Genomic DNA, 24,734 nt, shown 5'->3' on the forward strand with positions numbered 1-24,734 from the left:
TTTACACCTGCCCTTTGTTACCACTTGCCAAAACAAAATCCAAATAATTTCAGATAAAGAATAACCCAAATTTTCTTTATCCAGAGCACCTATTGTTGGTGCATGAATTCTTTTGAAAAATTTAGGTGACTTGTGTTGCTCAATTTTCTACCTTTCTTTAGTTATAGGATTTGGCTGAATGAAAATTTAATATAGAGACGTATGAAATAGTATATATTGTGGTAAAGTGCATACTCAGTATTTTATTTTAATGCTACTTCCTTATTTTCTTCTGCAAGGATATGATTGTTGTCCCTGACTCAAAAATAAAAAGCATATTGGCACGTTTTTGTATTAAAAATAATTGTGACTGGTACACAATCCTCTGTAACGTACAGGGAATAGATTATACCTAGTCATAACATTATACTGATGTGAAATGCATAGAGAATTTCAAAGCAGTAAAAGAAGCCAAATAATCTATTTACTGAAGATAGTAGTTTGATTCATTCTTTTTTTATTGGCCAAAGGTTTGAAAATAATAGCAATGTTGAATTCTGACTTTGTATTACTTTTCATTCTCTCCTCTAGGAATTACTTACAAAATACTGATATTAATAGTAATGTAATATATATTCATGATTCAAAGATTGAAAAATGCATTTCTGGATACTCTGGTATGTATTTATATTGTTACCAGAATAAAGAGTACATTTTTTGTTCTATTACAAAATACCAAGTAACTCATAACTCCCAGGTTTTGTTCACTATGCTGCTTTGTTAATGATGATATAAAGCTGTGTTTTCACTCTGGCTGGGTGAAGTTCCACGGTATATTAATCTATTCATAAATAACAGTACCCCTCTCACTTTATCCTAACTTATCGCTATAAAATCATGCCTACTGCACTCATTGCATCCATGCCCAAATGTGTAGATGGGTCATAATTGAATTACCTATATCAAGCACGTCTGACAAATTAGGCATCATTGTCCACTTAAAAAAAGTAACAGAACCAATGCAGGCCTGTGCCTGCAAAGACAAGGTGCATAGGGCGACAGGCTGCTGACTTCCTTTATGTTAAAATCTTTTTCTCTTATGTTTTCTTCTTTTACATCTTCTTTATATTTTACACCATTCTTTTACATCTTCTTCAACACCAGGATACTTTGATCCCATTAATTCTCTGAAAACATGTTAAGAAACCAGACTTTATACCTAGAGCCAAACTTCTCAGTCTGTTTATCAAAAACCTATATGATTAGAATAGGAGAGACATTTTATGCCAGAGGGCGATTGAATGATCAAATGTAAATATTCAAAATAATAAATGTGGTGTAGTCATCATTGCCTTTCATTTGGGTTTTGTGACCAATCTGGTGGGTTCACACTACAATAGTATAGGCACTGGAAAAGCACAGTTTAATTTTCTATTCTTAAGAGAAAATATTTTTGTTGGTGGTCCAGAAGTATCACTTCATGAATTAATTGAGGTAGCTGCTTTTTCTTTAAGTATCCAGGTTGTTTAATATACACATTGGAATGGATAACTATTTGCTTGAACTGTTGAATGATCATGTAATGATAGCCATGTGTGTTTGTTTTCTGTACACCAATAGTTATCAGCTGGGTGACTATTAGTATTGTCATCATATCCTAGTAACTAATAGCTACTTACTACTTGGAGGTATCTCTTTCAAAATTTAAATTCGCACTCAAATTTTTTTTTTTTTTTTTGCTGAGGAAGATTTGCCCTGAGCTAACATTCATACCAATCTTCCTCTATTTTTTAGTACGTGGGCTGCCAGCACAGCATGGCTGCTAACAGAGTGGTGTAGGTCCACGCCAGGAGCCAAACCCAGGCTGCTGAAGAGGAACATGCTGAACTTAACCATTAGCTGAACTTAACCACTAAGTAACCAGGGCTGGCCCAATCCCTGCTCAATTTAATCATCAGTTGGGAAAAAGCCAAATTTAACTCATGAAGATAAAAGACATGAACCATAGTTTAGTCAAAAGCCCCTGACATCTCTCCTCTCAATTTACCACCTCTGAACATGCCAGTATGCTGGCCACTGACCACGATCACAGGACTGGCCATCAGAACTAACAGGAAATTGAAAAGAAAAAGTCAATGCTATTTACAGAAATGAGTGTTGAGGACTCAGGAACAACCAATGACTAGTTTTGGTCCAACAGGTGAAGAGAAAGATTAGCATTTCCAGAACTGAAAATGTAATCAACCATTCCAGCCTTAACTGCTGTTTCCAAAAACTAATACGTGAGAGCTTAGGCAGACAGCTGTGCATATGTTAACTTTTAAGAACACTTTTAATTGAAGTATAACATCCTGATAGAAAATACATGAATCATAAATATATAGCATGAAGAATTTCAGCAAAAATGCACTGATGGTCTTAGCATCCAGGTCAACAAACACGACATTACCATCACTCCAGAAACTACCTGTGTCTCTCTCACTGTCACCCATCCACTAAGGGAACCATAATCCTGATTTCTAAGATCATAGATTAGTTCGTTTCATGCATGCATTATTTCCAAATGTAAGGATATTTGGTGGGGAGCTCATTTTATTTAATGTTAATATGTATTAACTAATTTACGCTTAACGAGTGTGACTAGTGGAGAGACTGAGAGATATCCTACCGCTTCAGAAAACTGTGAACTTTAGAAAAGTCTTTTAACCACAATTTATGATTCCATTGATGTGTATATATTAGAAACACATTTTTAGGAACATAATTGGAGGAAAGAAAATCTGCCCATCTTCCTTGCAGTCAAGTTAAGATATTAACACTGTACATACTGAATTAATTAAGAACTAGTATTGTCAAGTCAGACATGACTTCTACATTGACTCTGTCACTTGCTAGGTGTTTGATCTTGAACAAATAAACCTTCCCAACCCTTATATTCTTCTTCTGTAAAAGAGATTATAATAGAACTTAATTCACAATGTTTTACAGAAAATAAAGGAGATAATGTCAAAAAGCAGTTAGCGCTGATCCTGGCATATGGTACATTCCCAATAAATTACAAACTAATCTATACTTCATGATCTTGGAGTGTGTCATTTCAAGGAAGCCATCCTAATGATATAAAATACAGGAAAGCTATTTGCACAAAACCTTCTTAGTAATGATACTTCTAATAAGAAAAAGTAGATACATTAGATAGGTTTATTCATGATTAAAAAGAAAAGGGACTAGAGAAACACACTCTACATTTGTAAAGCATCTTATGAAAACATTGTTAGATAAAAATGGTTTGAATATTTGAATAGAATTTTGTTCTTCCCTAGGATATTGTAACATCGAGGAAGCAATGAAAGATATATACTTTCCTGATTGGCACTGATGGTCCTTCTGACTTTTTAATTGCCCACTATTTTTAAAAAGTATTTTGAAATAAACAAAACTCACCAGTATTTTTAAATGATTGAGACCATTGGTCTTTTGGGCAAAACCAATAAGTAACTTGAATGAAACGTGGAGTACTAAGAATGTTAATTTAATCTTGATCAGGGTAACCGTAGCAATTGAGTTTTCAACTCTATGCTCTATCAGTCTCACAAGTATGAAGAGAAGTTTCCGAACTAATGAAGATAATTTGTTTTTAATGAGAATTTTACTAAAGATCTTTAGATGATCTTAAGAATTTTATTAGCTGTCTACTTTTGCCCATAGTCAGAAACAGTAATGTGTATACACACACACACAAATGAAGTGGAGTGCAAAGGAAGTTTAAATACTGTCAGTAGTTTTTTAAATTAAATGAGCACTCATGTTAATATAGCATGACAATAGTTTTATTGTATATTTCAGTTACTCTCTGACATACTCAGCTAAAATAAATTGGTGATTCTATTCTAAAAAAAAAATTAAATGAGTCCAGAAAGCAGGAAATTAGAAAAGGGAAGGATAGAAGAAAGATTTTAGTTGTGATAAAATCTTAGATGAGTTTTTAGATGAGTAAAACTTTTCAATTTTTTATTTATAAATAAGCATTGGTTAGAGCACTACCTATTATTACCAAAATGTTTGCATGATCTTAGAGATTTTGATGTAGATTTCTAACTTCATGCTCATTTTTACAAAACAACAGAATGCAAAATTTTCAGTTGGCTCACATTTTTTTAGTGTGTAAAGGATTTTAGTTTTTTATATCTTCCTTTATATCCTTCACACTATTTCATCTCCTTTGCAACCCTGACAATCCTGTAGTCTAATAGAAAGCGGTTTGTGTGTTACCAAACTGGACTTTGAGAATTATACTGAGTAATTCTTTGTTATGTACTTTGGCCAAGCACAAAATTCAAATGTTCATAATTAAAACAGGAGCAAACTACGATTTTTGTTTTTACCAGTGATTCATTCATTCTTCCAGCAAACACTGAATGACCATCACATAATACAAGGTCCTGGGCTACAGGAATTGATAAGAGCTAAGAAAATCGACATTCTGCCTTGGCTAGTTGAGCCTTGGGCTGTTTTTATATAGGATACATAAAACCACTGCTTAGTGATTTAATGAGGCAGAGCCTAAATTACTGCCTAGACGTGAAGGCCTGCCTTCACAGTTGACTAGGAGGCCGTTTGGAGGTCAATCTAGCTATTTTGGGTGTATTAATGAACAACTTAGATACAATTCATTGCTTAGCCACTGCATGTTATGACAAAAATAAAATTTAAAAATCTCAAAGGTTGACTCAAAGTTATATGTTAGCTTCTCGTGAAAATACTTTATTTCATGTCAGTCTTGGTGGGTGGCTGCCACTTATGCCTTACATAATGCATAATTTTCCTTTCTCTTCCCCCAAATCCTTGAAACTAAAATAAAATGTATTCTTAGAAAATTTATTATATGAAATTTTAAGATAATATTTGTACTAAACACTTTTTCTAAGGATTTCATGACGTCAACAACAACAACAAAAGAATATAATAGCAGACCACTTTTTCAAACAAAAGGGAAAATAATGTTCTGTGTTGGTTTGATAAATATATTCACATATTTCACAGACTTCTGTGTCATTTTAATCAGACGAATTGTAACTAAAAGTGATATCTAGATACCCTCCTTTTTTTAGCAATAAAGAGAGAGAATGTTTTTAAATTGTCACATGTCGGTAGGTAATTCAAGAGAGAATGGGTAACATGATTAGAAATGATATAAAGGAGCTTAGGCTTAGGAGAATCAGCTAATTAGATTGACTATATAAATTCTTAGTTTTTTCCAAAATTGATATTCCATGTATCTAATCATTCAAAGCAATATATATACATATTTTTTTCACAACATATAAAAAGTGTATAAACTTCACAAAAATCAAATGAGCAAAATACTCTGTTAAAAACTTAGAATCCTAGGGGCCAGGCCCCCGTGGCAGAGTGGTTAAAGTTCCGTGCGTTCTGCTTTGGTGGCCTGGAGTTCGTGGATTTGGTTTCTGGTTGAAGACCTACGCCACTCATCAGCCATGCTGTGGAGGCCTCCCACATACAAAGTAGAGGAAGATTGACACAGATGTTAGATCAGGGCTAATCTTCCTCACTAAACAAAACAAAACAAACTTAGAATACTAAACATGGAGAAGAAATACCTGTCAAGAGCCAAAGTCGATCCTTATATAATTTGAGAGAAGTAGCAATAACATTGTGTCAAATTTTTCAAGAATCTATAGCATTTATGAATGTTAGAATAATTTTTTCCTTTTAATGATTTTATAGTAAGGTTGCAAGTCTGACATCTACAGTACATTGATAATGTAGCTTAATATGAATATTTGAAATAAATAAATTCCATAAGTGTGGTAAGTTTTAAAATGGCAACTCTGAGTGACCATGCCCTTCCCATGCATTTGCATCTGCACCCCCAAATTGCACCCCATCTGTCCTTATCCTCACTGGGTCTCACTGTATGCCTCAGCTAGGTTGGGTCAAGAGCTATTGTGCCATTTTGGAGATCTAGGTTTTCAAGAGCAACCATGTTGAACTCAGGCAATCCATGGAGCAAAGTGGCAACACTGGATTTTGCTTGGTTCAGGTAACAATGTAATTACTGACTACCACTTGTGTGAACCACCTGACCCCCGGGGCATGGGCTAGCACAAAGGGTATTTTGATATCCCTGTGTGAGGCCCATAGGCAGTTTCTGTACATGTGTTTCCTCCCCAGGGTAAAGTCTAGAACTGAGATGCACAGTCTTCCACCATGCTGTTGGTGATATAGCTGGAACCAAGACGAGACTCATAGTCACTTTTTTCATCAAAGGCATTAACAGTTGTTAATGAATCCAGGAGTTTTAATAAATCTTACATACATCAAGTAGGAATTTATATCTCATGTTTTAATCCTTTTTCAAAATTTTTGTTAATGTAGGTATTTCAAGATTTGATGTCAGTCTAACGTAATAACCTAAAAACTAACAGTGCTATCTCTACAGAGTGGCATGTATTTGGGAAGGATGGAGAAAGGGGATAACTTTTCACTCTATGTGCTGTTTTTTTCACATGGGTAGTTTCTTATCTTAAAATGCAAGATTGAAGACTTGAAAGGATTTTGAGCAATAGAAATGCCAGTCATTGAACCTTTTAGAGTTTAGATATCCTTTCTCTTCCCATTTTTTATTGTGATTTCCTGGTCTTTTGTTCAGTTCAGTACATAGAACTGTCTCATTTTCCATCTTTGAAGATTGCTGTCTGATCATGGGCATCACCTTCTGTCTGTGAATATCAGCATTGATATAATCTAGTAATGATGATGGAATATTTGACATGGTTCCTTTTCCCTCTTAGATTATCTCCTACTGCTATATACATCACAATTTCCTTTTAATTAAAATCATGAATTATATATAAAAAAGATTATTATTTGATGGCAATCATGCACACATTTACATGGAATTAAATATTTAAGACAAATTACAGGGCTGAAAAACAAGAAAGATGGACAGAAATCACTGTCAGATAATGCAAGCTGAGGAACTGGATGCTGAAAAGATCATTATTTGTTGACAGCTATTCATCTATTGGCTGAATAATAACAGAATATGTAACTTTCCAAGCAGTTAAATATTTGCAGTTGGCAGAAAGGAAGATAGTAACTTGTGCCTAGAATTTGGTAAGAGCAACACTTGAAAGTTGACACTCTCCATTTAATCTCTTTAGAATGAAAACCAGAAGGAAGCATGGGCCCACTGCGAGGGCGTGTTTTACTGGAATTAGTGAGGAGAGATGGATTTGCCACTATACTGTAGAAGAATGAGTAAGAGGGATAGGTATGAGGGCAGAGAATTAAGGGGCCTCATGTGATATAGAAATATTAAGGTAAATACCAAAAGAAACTGCACACACACAAAAATCTTATGTAGCTATTAGGAAGTATTAGAATCTGTACGTGCAAAATCTAATGTGGAGACAGGAACTTGAGAAAGACAAGTCCCTGGGAGCACTTCACACGTCATTTATGATACAGAGCAACCAGAAAAGCATTTATGCCAAGAAGGAGTCTGGGATATAACAAATACATAATGTTCATTTATTAATGAGAATCAGTATTTGGCTCAAAAACCTTGAAATAAATCTACATGGGGGCCAAATTTGATGACTAACCAATGAAAGAAAAGCTAATAGCTATGAATTGGAAAGTCCAGTTTCTATGTGTAAATAAATACAGAATGATTTCAAGTTGACGTTTGCAAATGAAATAAAAACTTCTAACATTCATCCATGTTTTGCCCTCTCCCTCATGATATATGGAGGAATTACTTTTCTCAGCCATCTCTGCAGGTGGGGCAGAATACATAAATAGTTCAGGGCAATGGCCCATGGGCAGAAGTGAAATATGCTGTGTCCAGGCTGTACTGTTGAATCACCTCCTATGTTACTTTTTCCCTGACACCATGATCAGAGAAACTTATCAAGATGGAGCCTCTGTCATCATGTGTTATTAAGTGCCCATAAGCTGATTTCTTCTGATGCCCCATGATGGACATGTATCATGAGAAATAAAAGTAAACCTTTGCTTCTTTTAATCTACTAAGATTTTGGGGTTGCTTGTTAATGCAGCAAAACCTGACTTGATGTGACTGATCCAAATTGTGTGGAGTCCTATTAATTCTAAATTGTCACTATGAATACTTTCCAGAAAGAAGATTAAAAATTCTTATCCTCTACAAAATATTCTGCTATAATCTTGAATGACTGAAAGTAGGCAAATAATATAGATCTAAATGCCTAATAGCAGAACCAAACCACAGACACTGAGGAGTTACTACTAAATTAATAATTTAATGTTAAATATTCCCTTATTTACTATTGGTAAGACTATAATATTACTTCCCCTTCTTCCTGTCGTTTGATAGCACTGACATTTGTAAATAAGTAATTGAAATGGACTCTTCAGATGAAACTGTCAAACATATAGTCACTGGCCTCTAGAGAGCACAATGTTAAGTACCATAGCAGAAGTAACACCATTAAGAAAATAAAGATTGAAGAAAGCAATGTAGATACTCTAGATAACGTATTACTACTAAAGCTCGTAAAATAGAGAACCCCATAGAATTCATCATTTTCAAGTTTATTGTATAAGGATTTTACGGAAGTTTTATTTTTTAAGACTGTTGAATTTATTAATTTGTATGCTTTTTAAACTGCCAAACACAAAGTACTATGCCAACTTGAGGACTACATTCTACATATTTCAAAGGTTTTGAACTTAAGCAAGAGTGTTTATTGAAAAATAAATATTCTTTTCTGTTTGGGTTGAAATGTGAAACAATTATCTGTAAGACCAACAAAGTCCAAGAGAACTGACTCAGCATGACACGTCCCTTATTTAATGCTGTCTATATTTTAAGCCCCTGTTGATGGTTATTTTCCAACAGCCCATTAGTATCCTAGAGAAGAATTACAAATGGATTTTATGATTTAGGCCTATGTTTCAGAAATGGACTATTTAATGGAGAGATGAAGTGTTTAAGATTGCTACATGAACTATATACTGTTTGTCCTCCAGATTATTGAATGTTTGGAGTTTTCATTTAGTGGTAGACTCTGGTATTTCCAAGAAGGCATTCTTTTTCTGTTTGGGTACTAGTTAAATAATATAGCTTTGTTCAAATGGAAAAATAAACCAGAAAACTCTGATATATTATTCATTACTCCTCCTTTACATACCACAGAACAAACAATCATCCATTGGTGGATTCATTCATTCTTTCATCTATTAATTCAAAAAGCAAGTATTGACTATGTGTAAAACGACAAATGATATAACAGATTCAAGTGATACAGAAATTAAAAATGCAATTCTCCTAAAGGAGCTTACTCTCTGAGGAATTTGAATATCGAACAGCAAATATCAAGGTAGATGAGAGCCAGGACTTTTCAACCACATCAACACGACTGCGTTCAAATCCCTCTCTGATTTGTCGATTACCAGTTATATGACTCTGGGGAAAAATGTCCTTGTCAATGAAACGTAGATTACACTATAGGCTGTCGTTTGGATTGAATTAGATAATATAATGATATATATATATATATCTACTATATAATGATGTATATAATATATCATTATATATATATCAGAATTATCACACACTTGAATTTGATATATGGTTACTATTGTAGTGATATATTTTTTTAGCAGTGAGAATTGTTACAAAAGAAAGGCTGATCAGAGGTGCTTTATTTAGCCTGAAGCTGTGGGAATGGGGTTGGCAAGGTGCATATAGAAACCAACAGCTGGGTCAACACTTGAAACACAAGCAGTGTTGAGATAGGTAAGCCATGGATGGAAGTCAGAGGGCATGACATGTGCAAAAAGAAGGTAACTTGTGGAGTGTTTAATGAGCTGAAAGTATTTAGTATAGAGGGTGTTCTTGGGAAATTAGCGGGAGACGAGGCTGGAGACATGGAAAGCGATTAGGGTTTCCTTCTGAGTGATTTGTAATTTATCCTGAAGATGGTAGCCATTCAGCTAACATTCCCGAAATAATCAGATGTCTTTGTGTCACACTACTAGCAGAATCATGCCTCTTAGTGGTTCAGAGGTGTTGAAATGAATTAGAACACAATTTACACTTCAATATCAGGGACTGTGTCCACACACGCAGAGCCTTTATGTAAGTAAGTGCACAATTAAGGATACGTTTTTCACTGTAGGCAAGAATAGGGGAGTCTATAAAACAAGTAAAATATGTAATATTTATTCATCCTATATTTATCAAGGATTACTCTGTAACAGGTATGATGCTAGAGTTTTCAGTGATAAATGCAAAAGACTGTGCCCTTTTTTAAAAAGTCAAATAGCCAAGAAAGCAACAGCATTTCCTGTTATGCCTACTCTAACAAAGTTTATGAAGGGAATTATCTGCATGGGAAAAGAGTGACCAAAATCTCTTAGGAACCCAGCCTCAGGAGGACCAGCAAGGCTATTGCAATGGTTCGAGTTAGATTATGATGGCTTGAACCACAACAATGGCAGGTCAATGAGGACAGCGACAGATACAAGGTATATTCGGGGGTAGATCTGATGACTCCCTGCATGTGAGAGCAGAAGGAGGACTCCAGGATTCGTTGTAGGACCCTAGTGTGGGCAATCAGAAATCAGTATTCAAAAGCAAAAGAGCGAACCAGAAGAATCAAGTATTTTAAATAATTTAGATTCTGAAGTCACTTGGCATCATATCCACCACCGAACCCTCCTTTCTCACCATTCCATCCTGTCCCAGCTTCACTTTGGAATATCTACTTGTATGGGTCTTAAGACCACGCTTCCCACAAGGGATGATAATATACTAGGTGTTTCGAATCTGTGCTCTTTAACTTTTCTTTGTCATTTGTAAAATATTTCCTTACTATGGGAGTCCACGTTTGAAGTAAAACAAAATATCAAGTTTATCTGTGAAAGTAGTGTTACAAAGGAAAAGGACTACAAAGAAATCAAAGTACTTTGGGAGTTGAAGGGTAGAGTGTGAGAGACCCTGGAAGGCTGGAGATTGCGACGGCTCTGTCTGTCACCAGAGTTACCTTCGCTGCTGCCAAACAGTCACTTTATATAATGATTTCTTTTCTCCATGTGGAACGTTTATTCCACTCAAAGACAAATGGACAATGACATCTCTTCCCAACTGGAAGTGTCTAAGCTCAGTGTGAACAGCTGTTGGAACAATTGTGGGCGAAATTTTGCTCTACAGAAAACAACCTTCATGAACGTACATGGTCACATTGCTTTCAGGACTAATGCCCATCTGTTGGGCTGGCTGAGTGCCTGGGCACTTGTTGGTCAGACTTTAGGACATTCAATGCCTCAGTGAGTGGGTTCCGGTTGCTCTCCTGCTGCAGCACTGCCCCCTGCATGTGAGATGCTCTTTTCCCACAGATACGCTGCAAATGGTTGCATCAGATTGAAAATCCTCTTCTCACTAGCTCATCGAAAAGAAAAATCAAAATTTTATGGAAGGTGTATATTGAAGGTCAGAGTACATTAAGTCTGTTATTGGCTTGTATTTTTTTCCATTTATTCTATTCCCTCCAAAGATGAGAGAGGGTCAGCATAGCATGCTATGCTCACATATATGAATCACTGCATGTTCATACCTATTTGGTTTTCATAAAGATTAGTTTCCTTATAGATTCTCCTTCTGCACAAAGAAAATCAGATAAAATACAGCAAAGGAGTATGAAAACAGTTTTCCTGGTTTTAATTCCTTTTATTTTTTATTTTCTTACTATTTTTTATTTTTCATTTCCATGTTCCTTTATTTCTCTTTCTTCCTTTTCAGCCTTTTTTGACTCTCTGCTTTGCTTTTTTCATAATGTTATGATTCCAGTTTACTTTTCCCCATCCATTCTACTGGATTCAATCATTTTTTTTCGGGCTTTGACCTTTTTTAGTTTCCCCTCAAGTCTGAAATCTCTCCAAAGAGTGTATTCCTCTAATTAGTTCCTTCTTTCCTAGTTCAGCCTTTCAGTTTGCCCTGTCACTGATCCCTGTTCATCTTCCAGAAGTTTGAATTCTTCACATTCTTGGCCCTTTTGCCAGCAGTCTCTTCAGTTGATCACTTTTGTACTAGCTCTGAGAGGAACCATGCTGTGTTATCTTATAATTCTTTTCTTCCACTCTTCTGATTAACTGCTTTCCATTCGATACTCAGACAGCAGGAGAAAGAGCTCAAAGGGAATGTAACTCTACACATGTAAATGTCTCTGCAGGATGTAGAAACACATTTGTGTCCTTTTCATAAACCTGTGTAGCTGAGAGGCCGGTCTATGCAAATCACAGTCATTTGGGGACTCTGAACAATCACAGGAATCTCGGGCCAGAGATGCTCAGGTTTAAGAGATTTATACCCTGCAGGAGGAAGTGTGACCGTAGGTGAACTGGTCACCTTACTGTCCTTCTCTTCTCTCTTGCTGTGTTTCCTCTTTCTCTTCCAGGCCAGAACCAGGCAAAATCAAGAGTGGAGGACAATGCTAGGGGACAGTGAATGTGAATATGGAACAAAATATGCCCCCCGCCAACCTTGCGCAAGCAGGAGGTGTTTAATCACCCTCGGTCCATAGAAATTTACATAGATTGTGTTTTTTTGTTTCATTCTGTTTTTTAATCAAAGAAATAAGTAGCAAATACTTACTATATTGTATTCATTGTTTCAATAAATGTTTACTAAGCGGAAATACTTGTGAGAGATAATATTCTAGCCACTGTGCAGTGAATGAAACGTTAGAGTGTATGTGTCAGAAAATGCAGTTAAAGTTCTATCCCTGTATAACCAAGGTATTAGGTTTAATCAACCCCTTAATACCAAATGTTGAAAATGTCTTATATTTAGAAATAGTTAAACCCTACTAAGAATAAAAATACTTAATTTTTATAATTAATTTCTTTTCAATTGAGTTATAATTGACATAAACGTGTAAGTTTGAGGTGTATGCTGTGTTGATTTGACGCTTGCATATATGGCAATGTTGTTGCCACAGTGCCTTTAGCTAACATCTCTATCACGTCGCATAATTGTTTCTTTTTTGTGGTGAGAAAATTTAAGACCAGTTTCTTAGCAACTTTGAAGTCTATGATACAGTATTGTTGACTGCAATCACTAATCTGTGCACTGGGTCTCTAGAACTTATTCATCTTCTAACCGCTAGTTTGTACTCTTTGACCAACATCTTTCTAATTCCCCCAGCTCCCAGCCCCTGGTAACCGCCATTCTACTGTCTGTGTCTGCGGGTTCAGCCTTTATTTTAGATTCCACATATACATGATATCATACAATATTTGTCTTTCTCTGTCTCACTTATCTCATTAAGCATAAGGCTCTCAAGGACCACACATGTCATCACAAATGTCAGGATTTCCTTCCTTCTCATGGCTGAATAATATTCCATTGTATATATGTACCACAATTTATCCTTCTGTCTGTTGATGGACACTTAGATTGTTTCCATATCTTGGCTACTGTGAATAATGCTGCAATGAACATGGGGTGCAGATGTCTCTTCCATAACCTGTTTTCACTTCCTTTGAGTATATACCCAGAAGTGGGATTGCTGGATCATATGGTAGTCATATTAAAAATGCTTAATATTTTTGAGGGCAAACTATTGGTGCTAGGCTCAGAATAAGACAGTGAGGTAGGTTGCTATTTAAAATACCATTTTTAAGGAAACTGGAACTCAGGAAAGTTAAAAGGCTTGCCTATAGCTAGTAAGTGGCAGAGATGCGATTGAGAAAGCAGTCGACATTTGCAGCCACATAACCTCTATACTGTTGCTTCGGTAATATAAGGGAATTTTTTAAATGTAATTTTGGTCACTATGGGTACAGAAAAATCTGAACATGTGTAAACGTGATTATTAAAGTTAAATTTAAATCGTTGTCAGTATAATGTGAAATGGTCCCTTGAATTCATTCTATAAACATTAGACTGCTTTCTAAATTTTTTAAAAAAATTTTGTTATTTCTTATAACATTGTGTATTTTTTTTTACTTTTTTGATTATAACATGGTGTAAATTTCAGGTGTACATTGTAATATTTCAGTTTCTGTATAGACTGCATCATGTTCTCCACCAATAGTCTAGTTTTTATCAGTCACCATACACATGGGCCCCTTTATTGCTTTTGCCCTCTTCCCACCTCCTTCCCCTCTGGTAACCATCAGTCTGTTCTCCTTATCCATTTGTTTCTTTGTTTATCTTTCACATATGAGTGAAATCATATGTTGTTGACCTTTCTCTGTCTGATTCTTTTCGCTTAGCATAATACCCTCAAGGTCCATCCATATTGTCGAAAATGGCATGATTTTGTCTTTTTTTAATGGCTGAATAGTATTCCATTATATATTTATACCACATCTTCTTTATCCATTCATCTGTTGACAGGCATTTGAGTTGCTTCCACATCTTGGCTATTGTGTATAATGCTGCAATGAACATAAGGATGCATAAATCTCTTTGAATTGTTGATTTCATGTTATTTGGATAAATACCCAGTAGTAGGATAGCTAGATCATATGGTATTTCTATTTTTAATTTTTTGAGAAATCTCTGTACTGTTTTCCATAGTGGCTGCACCAGTTTGCATTCCCACCAGCAGTGTATGAGTGTTCCCTTTTCTCCATATCTCAACACTTGTTATTTCTTGTCTTGTTAATTATAGCCTTTCTGATGGGTGTGATGTGATATCTCATTGTAGTTTTGATTTGCATTTCCCTAATAATTAGTGATGTTAAACATCTTTTCATGCGCCTGTTTGCCCTCATACGTCTTCTTTGGAAAAATGTCTGTTCATATACTCTGCCCATTTTTTAAATTCGGTTATTTGGGGTTTTTTATGTAGAGTTGTATGAGTCCTTTATATATTTTGAATATTGACTCCTTATTGGATATGTGATTTGCAAATATCTTCTCCCAATTGTTAGGTTGTCTTTTCATTTTGTTGATGGTTTATTTTGCCGTGCAGAAACTGTTTAGTTTGATGTAGTCCTATTTGTTTGTTTTTTTCTCTTGTTTCCCTTGCCTGAGAGTACATAATATTCAAAAAGATACTGCTAAGGCCCATGTCAAAGTGTACTGCCTATGTTTTCTTCTGGGAGTTTTACAGTTTCAGGTCTTACATTCAAGTCATTAACCCATTTTGAGTAAATTTTTGTGCACTATGTAAGATAATGGTCTACTTTCATTCTTTTGCATGTGGCTGTCCAGTTTTCCCAACACCATTTATTAAAGAGACTTTCCTTTTTCCATTGTATGTTCTTGGCTCCTTTGTCAAAGACTAGCTGTCTATAGATGTGTGATTTTATTTCTGGAGTCTCAGTTCTGCTCCATTGATCTATATGTCTGTTTTTCTGCCAGTACCATGCTGTTTTGATTACTATAGCTTTGTAGCATAATTTGAACTCAAGGAATGTGATACCTCCAATTTTTTTCTTTTTTCTCAGGATTGTTTTGGCTATTCCAGGTCTTTTGTTGACCCATATAAATTTTAGGATTCTTTGTTCAATTTCTGTGGAGAATGTCATTGGGATTCTGATTGAGACTGCTTGAATCTGTAGGTTGCTTTAGGTAATATGGATATTTTAACTATATTTATTCTTCTAATCCATGAGGATGGAATATCTTTCTATTTCTTTTGTCTCCTTCAATTTCTTTCAATAACGTCTTATAGCTTTCAGTGTATAGGTTTTTTACCTCCTTGGTTAGATTTATTCCTAGGTATTTCATTCTTTTTGTTGCAATCATAAATTGGATTGTATCCTTTTTTTTTTTTTTTTTTTGAGGAAGATTAGCCCTGAGCTAATGTCTGCTGCCAACTCTCCTCTTTTTCCTGAGGAAAACTGGCCCTGAGCTAACGTCTGTGCCCACCTTCCTCTACTTTATATGTGGGATGCCTACCACAGCATAGCTTGCCAAGCAGTACCATGTCTGCACCCAGGATCTGAACCAGTGAACCCTGGGCCGTGGAAGTGGAAAATTTGAACTTAACCACTGGGCCACTGGATGGACCCCAAATTCGTTTGTATTCCTGACTTCACTTTCTGCTAGTTTGTTATTAGTGTATAGAAATGCAATTGCTTTTTGAATGTTGATTTTGAGTCCTGCAATTTTACCATATTTGTTGATTATTTCTAGTAGCTTTTTTGTGGAATCTTTAGGGTTTTCTATATATAGAATCATGTCATCTGCAAATAGTGAGAGTTTCACCTCTTCCTTACCAATTTGGATCCCCTTTTTTTTTTCTTTTTCTTGCCTAATTGCTCTAGTTAAAACTTCCAGGACTACGTTAAATAAGACTGCTAAGAGTGGGCATCTTTGTCTTGTTCCTGTTCTCAGAGGAATGTCTTGCAGTTTTTCTCCATTGAGTATGATGTTGGCTGTGGATTTGTCATATATGGCATTTATTATGTTGAGGTGCTTTCTTTCTGTACCCATTTTATTGAGAGATTTTATCATTAATCAGTGTTGGATCTTGTCAACTGCTTTCTCTGCATTTACGGAGATGATCATGTGATTTTTATTCTTTGCTTTGTTAGTGAGATGTATCACATGGACTGATTTGCAGAAAAACGTTGACTGCTTTAATATTTAATTTGGGAATTGCCACAGAGATCTTTCTTCCCATTTCAAGTGTTCTTTTTGCAAAAATGTGCTACATGTCCCATCAGCATTCCAAGTGTTATAACAAAGTCAGGGGCATTTTAAACATATTTTAGTGAAAAGAAGAATTTCTTTAAGAAGACCTGAACTGAGAGTTAGTTCAGATAGAGAACTGAACCCTATGACAACTAATAAAATGGCATTGAATGCTAGATTCTGAGATATTCTATCTCTTTTTCAGAATGTGCTGGTGTAAGTTTCTTCTCCATTCTCATTCATGCTGTCCCATATCTAGCCTAATGAACTCACAGCTTTGTCTTGCTTAAAAGCAATCAGTAGCTATCAATTGCCAAAGCAAAATTCTGTTTAAAATCCCCAAGATTTTTGCTTTACAGTGGGATTTAAGATATGTCAAACACCCAAATTTGATATATGTTAACATTTTCTATTTGGCACTATTTTAGTTTATTTTATTGACAGTGAGCATACCAACTAGATCAAAGCAAAAAAAATTAGAGCTGGCCCAGTGTTGTGGTGGTTAAGTTCATATACTCCACTTTGGCAGCCCAAGGTTTGCAGGTTTGGATCCTGGGCATGGACCTATGCACTGCTTATCAAGCCATGCTGTGGTGGCGTCCTATATACAAAGTAGAGGAGGACTGGCACAGATGTTAGCTCAGGGACCATCTTCCTCAAGCAAAAAGAGAAAGATTAGCAACAGATGTTAGCTCAGGGCCAATTTTCCTCACACATACACAAATTTAGATAGCATCACTATTTTGGTCTACATTATACAAAATATTTTGTCCTTTGTGAAAATATTTGACAGAATTTTACTGTATAGATTCTGATCACAACAATTATTTAGCCCATTTCAATCTAATTTTAAATTAGCCCAGAAGATTTATATTTATTTTCATCAAATCTTGATGTCCTGAATACTTGGAGTTATATTCTGTTCATTTGGTCCTTATCACATATACTCAAATGCAAGTAAATAACATGAAGGGACAATGGTGTTGAGGACAGTGGGTAGTGTCTGGAATTACAGACTACGCTGAGAGGACTACTAAGGAGAATCTGAGATAGAGCACGTTGATCTACAAGGCCCAATCTGCATATAACATTTCATTGATTCTTTGTTCACAACAGTCATATCATTTTTTCACCAACTGTTTTGCAGAACAAGGTAAAACACAAATATGCGGTTATTAAATTATGTCAACGTACAGGAAAGACTGAACTTCCGTATTTTTTTGAAGTTAGTGTCAAACAGAGAGCCCATGTCTAAATATTTTTCCAGATTGAGAACAGTAACACCACATCTGAAATGCACAGCCTAACTCACTTTATATAACTTGCACTCAAATTTCATACAGAACAACATCTTTTGCTTCTATTACGAAGATCTCAAAGAATTGTTATATATAATCAGACACACGATACATAAATCTTCAACATAATTATATGCATAAATATAATATTTGTGCAATAGATGCATGTGCAATATACAATAATATACGTGCATGTAAAATATATGTGCAATAGCTATGAAATTACAGTATTTTCATAATATTTGTCAATGTTGCTGTGAATTTATTGGTCTTTGATAAATTCTAAAAGTTATAGTTGTGAAAGCTATTTTCATAATATTTATACATGTAAAGTAGTGTAAAATTTAATATATGACCTCTGCAGAGATCTAATGATTTAAATGATATCACAGTAGGCTTTAAATAAAGTAAAACTTTCAAAACAGGATTTTTTAAATTTATGACTCCCATCCCTTCAAACTTAAAATATTTATAAAATATTTTCTGTGCATTTGATAAATTAGAGAAAGAAATTATTTGGTGTGCTGTAACATATACCAAACAAAATATGACTATCCTCATATTTTCAGGCTAAGAAATGTTGGACAGTAGCTTGTAAAAAGAACAAAATTAGTTTGAAAGAAAGGGTCATTTTGAGAATGTGAGGTCATTAAGAAGCCCATCTGAAAAGGGTAAGTGATGGATTATATTGTTGTTACGTAGGTGACAAAGTTGGAAGTTGATAATGTGAAGATGAGAAGAAGTAAGATGAAGGCAAGAGGTAACACTGTTTATTTAAAATGTAACATTGGAAACTCTAAACTGATAGATAAATCAATGTGAAAACATTCTTCCCAAGAATATAAAGTTAGAACAAGAGGCTTTTCTGAGAGGAAATGCCAATAGTTCTGCCAGATAATAAAACCTTCTGTTAAATTTCACTCCATTTACACACACTTATATCTGAGGTTTCTAGACAAAGCACATTTATAAAAAAATTCATAAAATAATTATTTTCTATAAAAAATAGGTAGATTGGTAAGATATTGGATATTTAAAACCTTTGAAGTAAAATTCAACTTCATCCGTTAAGTTGTCTATTTCCAAGAAGCTGAAAGCAAAAAAAACATTATCCAGAGCAGTATTCTTCCCATATCTCTATGAGGGAGTGAAATACTGTGTTTAATCTATGCATAAGCTCAGTAAGTTACAAAATTACTTTGTAAAATGTATCAACATCTGACCTAATACTGTAGAGATTACCTCACTCAGCCACTAAACCATTTGTTTTAAATATGCGATAGTCGCTTCAGGAAGTCCATAGGATTTCTATTGTATTTTATCTATGAGAAAAATTCAACTTGCAGGGCATTAATGAATAGCTTGTGTATGCTTCTTAACAATTGTGATAATACCAGCCTATTTCCTCCTGTTAGGTGTTGTCTCTTGTCTTTTTCATTTGCTTTATAGTTATAAGCAGGAGAGATTGGTAGAAGCCAATATTCCTTGCAAATCTGGATAATACATGCAAATTGCTTGAGGAACACTATTTTAAACCAAGCTGGGCCTGCTTAATCAAGTGAGTAGTAAAGAGCTGGTAACTAGCTGGAAAACAGCCTGTAAATGAGTCAAATTAAATTATTCACATTGTCCTTTTCATATTGCTTCCATAATTTGACTAGCAGTGTGGTGCTGAGCGAAATGTGAGGGTTTTAGATTTAGAAAATCTTGAGCTTAAAAGTAGGCAAATTAGCCTTTATGAGCCTCAATGTTTTCAACTGTGAAATGGGGATGCGAAGACCTTGTTCACGGCTGGTTTCAAGCAGATTCAGTGAGCTCTCGGGTGTACAGTGCTTGGCACACCAAATGTGCTTGCACACCAGCAGTGGACATTACTATCTTTTTAATCTGGATCATTCAAGATAAAGCCGAGGCATGAGATTTTGGTTGTATATCTCTGCCTGTCTTTGTAATCCTGGAAGCTAAGCATCTTCATAAAATACTAACTATCCCCAAAACCTAGGCCATAAAATGTGGATTTATTTTATGTAGGATTCCTTTCTTTTTTATGTAGTCAACCATGAAAGTGAAAAGTGCTTTGATGACCTTTTCCCATTTAATTCCTCAGATGTGGAAACCAAAAAGATTCACAACCATATTATGCTAATGATCACAGTTTCAAAATGTCCTCGAACCACAATAAATAACCTATGATGTCCATAACCATTTTGTGACTCATCGTTCATAACCAAAGGTCTTTCCTGACATTTATATACTATGTTAAACCACCCATATCTGTGCAAAAAGAAAAAAAAGGCATCAGCCGGTATGTTTTAAACTAATCAGAGCAAGGCCCTTCAAGCTTATGACCCAAAGCATGTCAGAAGACTCAGTTCTTAGCACAGGCTGTTATTCAGTTATGGAGAAGCCAGCCTATTATTGCACATTAATTAAGTGTAAAATTATGAACTGTCTCTATATAGCTGTATTCTGACACTGCAAGTGATATTAGTTGAAGTATTATTTTTATATGCTTTAACAACTTAATATATTTAAGGGTGGCATAAACGTCTCGACTATCTTTTATTCTGAGAGACACTGTCATGTAATTGCACTCGGTGGTTTATGAGCTCTAATCACCTGACACTTTCACCTTCTTATCAGTCTCGCAGTGTAAGCATCCATGAGGAGAAAGTGCACCCTCGGCCCCCACGGAGGCTGGAGAGGGCACAACCTCCATGTGAGCCCTCTGTCACGAGAGAGGAGAGGCAGCTGTGCAGGGCAGGCGCTGGAAGGGCAGGAATTGCATTCCAACGTGATGGTTTTAGGCTTTTAGTTCTTAAAGTTACGTGATCTTTTGAATTCATTATTAAAATACAAATAGCTGGGAGAAGGCTAACACCTTAATCCATTATCAGACCATAACTGGAGTTGTCATTTGAGCACCAGGCTGATCAGAAATACGCACCACCAAAAAGAGTGGGGCATTATTGGAGAAAAGCGAGAGTAAGCCAGAAATATTCCAACAACTTCTCGAGCTGCTTTCTATTCAAATTTGTTCCAATGCTACCCTTGTGAAATAACAGAAAATGAAATAATTCAGTGTATGGGTGGTGACTGTATGGCCTTTTTCCTCCCTAAGAAACTTAAAAAGTTGAATGAAAATAATGTTGACCTTGTGATATTATAAAAACTATGACTAATTTTAAATATATCTCAAATGTTGGGAAGTATTATAGAATCAGTAACATGTAGAAGTGTTGTATATTAGCCAACTTAAATTTGACTAGAATCCTATCCTCTTAAAGTCCTTGGGATAAATCTCAATCATTTGATAATGATAACTTACCTCTTACAGAAGTATTTCTAAAGAAGTAAGAAACATTTTAAACTAAAAACAGTGGACTACCCCTCCATCTGATAATGGCAAGTTGAAATAAAAGGCTAATGTTGGAGTAAAAAAGATATGAATGTTAACATTATAGGAGGATAAAACAAATGCCTGTTTAAGGGACAAAATATAGTGACGACAGGACACTGCTGGCTCACACCAGAAGGAAGGAAGTGATGCCTGGAGAAGTTGTTTGAAATTGTGGCACGAAGCTAAGGTTTTCATAGGGCCTGTGCTTCTTTGTTTCTTTCCATGGGGATAAGCCAGTTTAAATGCAATTTATAAAATAAAATCTGTATCTTCACTTAGCATCATGGCCATAAGGGAACTTCAAAATGGTAAACTAAGTTTCCAGGTATTATGACATGTTCACATATATTGACACCTTTAAATTTGGCCTTAATTAAGCTTCTACAATATGCAGGGACAGGAGGAAGCTGAGGTAGTGTGGATAAGGCAGTCCAGAAGAACCTATCCTCAAATCAGCAACCACCGAACTCTAGCGTCTACTAAAGCACCAGCCCCCTAGCAGGAATATCAGCCTGGCTGCCTGCTAATAATCACCGAGAGAGTTTGTTCACAAAAAAGTCTTATTCGACCAGTCTAATGAGGGCTCACATAAGCTGCTTCTTTGAAAAGTTCCCCAGGAGGTTCTGATCCATAGAGGAATTGAAACCACTAAATTAGTCTTTGCAGAAATAACTGGCCAACGCCAGCATTAGCGTCATTAAGTCTCTGCAGTTCTCTGGCTGGTTTTCCAGACTTCCGGTCGGTGACTCTTGTTAATGTAGAAGGGACTGAAAAGCACAAATTCAAAGACCCCCTCAAATTTGTCCCAGTGCCTCATCCATTACAAGCAGCAGAGAACGTATCCCTGATCCACTATCTTCTCTTTCCTGATCCCTGAAGACGTAATTTTGCTTTTCGTAATTTGTTCACATATTCGAAGGCTCTCTGCTCCTACTTATGGTTGCATAACATTCCCTGGTTGAGAAAAGAAGAAAAAGATCAAAGGAAGAGATTTATTCCCAGACATGTTCCAGGGTTTAATTAAAGTAGAATGATGATTATGAATAAAAGGAGAGCCTAGAACTCTTTGTTCTTGGCAATACAATATGACAGTAATCATGGCCTTTCTCTGCAGTGCATTGTGTGACCAAAGAAATGCACGGGTAAGACATCCACGCTGCAAGTGGTCTCAATGTTGATAACTCTTAAATAGCTGATTTAAGAAACACGCATGTACCATTTAACCACGTATATTCCCCCACGTAACTGTGCAAACCCAATTTTGTTCTTGTTCTTTCAAAGGTTTGTGTTTTGTCATATTTAAGAAATGACTTATTTAGAAACATACTACATGACTAAAGTCAATGTGGCCAGGGTAAAAATGTTAAGCAGAAGGTATTAGATTAAGAGTAATCAGTAACAGCATTATTAAAGGAGCTGATGTTTAAGGCAAAGTGTTGTATCTTCTAGGATCCTCAATGGAAAAAGAAAAGATGAGAAGTTAGAAAAAGTGAGAAATTGAGTGATGAATGGAAATAAATAGACTTTTTTAAAGTCTGGTAATGATTCCTTTCAAATAAATAAATGAGAGAATGTGCTAGGTAATAATAATAATAACTTTACATCTTAGAGGCTTATAAAAACAATGATTGATTTCTCTCTCATAGCACATGTGCGTTATGGGTGAGCTGAGACCCCCTCAGCACTGTCCTCACTCAGGCTAACAACATTTATTCTGTGGAGTATTGCTGGTAACTACAGCAGAGAAAATGAGAGGGCATGGCAAATTGTGCCCTGGTATGTGAAAGCTTCCATCCTGAACTGATAGAATTCAGCTAACGTAATGTTGGTCAAAGTAACTTCTAGTTGAACAGGAAGTATATTCTGATCCATGTGCCCAAAAGGGAGGAAAATTGAATATTTGATGAACAGCACTAATGACTACAACAGTCTGCCCTTCTAGTCACTAAATATTTGAGTTCTTTTCCCTCTAAACGAAAAAACATACTAGCTCACTTCCCAAGCAAAGTCCCGTTACACCAAGGCTCTACTTCAATGTCCATGATCTCCAAGTGATGCCAAGTGTCTAATCATCCACACATCTCCTTGTCTGGAGGTCTATGTACCAAACAGACAAGTGTCATTCAGCACCAACCCTCCCAACTGCCAACCCCAACTGCAATAGTAGAACAGGGACAGATCCCTATCATACAAGATGATAAATGGGAAACACAACCGACACACTGGTCTATAGAAATTCTGAAATCATGCTAGACAAATGTCATGAGGGGCCCTTTGCTGGGAGAGTTTTTTGATTAGACTAATTCTGATTCCTAGAAGGGTCCCTACTTCTAACTTTTCTCCATGATTCTTGCCTACTCCTTCTGATTGTTTATTTCTTTTTTATTCTCCTCCTTGGTCTCATCTGACCTGGAAATGAGATTCCGATGCTATGTCCTCATTGGAGGCTAAGCAACTTTCTCAGTTGGCTCCCCAGCATCCTAGAAAGTTAGGGACCAAGGGTCATTTTAATTCTTGGACAGGCATATATATATTTTTGTCCATGCTCATGATTTCTTCAGCAGTAAACTCTCTTAAAACCTTAGCAGCTTTGAAAATCTTTGACTTAGTCAGTTACATGAGCCAATAGCCACATCCAGAATTCTTTGTAGACATATTTCTTAGATTTACAGTATTTCTTTGCTTCCTGTCCCATGCTTTCTCTTTCTTAACCTAATTATAGGACTTGGACGAATCAGGCTGAGGTGGGAGAGCCATACCTTTAATCTCTTATCCCTGAGCTATTTTATCCAATTGAAAGGCTTTACTTGTGTGGTAGCTTAATCCATTCAAAGAGTTTTAATAATGGGAATAAACAGCTTTAGCCTTGATTTGATCCTTGCCTCGAGGCTAAGTTTTAATCAGCCTTTGTTGCTCAAGGGAGGTTTTTTTCCCAACCCCACAAGTCCATGAATTTATAGACTCTCTCTATTTTGTTTTGTCACAGCTTTCCATTGAGTTTTATTAATGGTCATGGGAATATTAAGAGTTATTCCAAAGAATACTCTGGATTCCAGAATAGAACGCCGTATCCACTTTGTATAGCAGCAACCAACTTCCTGTTACTAACAGAGATCAGTCTCTGCCAGTTTGTTTAGTAGTATGAGGAGTTTAAATTGACTCAGTCGCAGCTTCTACATTAGTGAAACTACAGCTTAACCTCTTTGGAAAGGTTGTGGGTCCAAGGTTGTGGGGACAGGAAGCAAATATTTTCTAAATTCCTTAGTCAGAAAAATGTTGTATGGAATACCACGATGGAGAATTCTTTAAAGGGGTCATGATGCTAGCAGAAGCTGTGCAGACCAGGAAATCAAATCTCTATCTGTGAATTGTAACTGCTCCCATGAGGACAAAT

General features: G+C 35.8%; 1 long non-coding RNA gene across 3 annotated transcripts in view; it reads left to right on the top strand.

Annotated features, from left to right (window-relative positions):
• The window catches only part of LOC139080070 (uncharacterized), a 73,517-nt gene that overhangs the window by 22,869 nt on the left and 25,914 nt on the right, over positions 1–24,734 (top strand). For all 3 annotated transcript variants that reach the window (XR_011534224.1, XR_011534225.1, XR_011534223.1), the window contains exon 4: positions 571–656. This is a non-coding gene — a long non-coding RNA (uncharacterized lncRNA). The remainder of the gene's footprint in view (positions 1–570; positions 657–24,734) is intronic.

This window comes from Equus przewalskii, chromosome 28 (assembly GCF_037783145.1).
Source record: "Equus przewalskii isolate Varuska chromosome 28, EquPr2, whole genome shotgun sequence".
NCBI classification, from domain to species: Eukaryota; Metazoa; Chordata; class Mammalia; order Perissodactyla; family Equidae; genus Equus; species Equus przewalskii.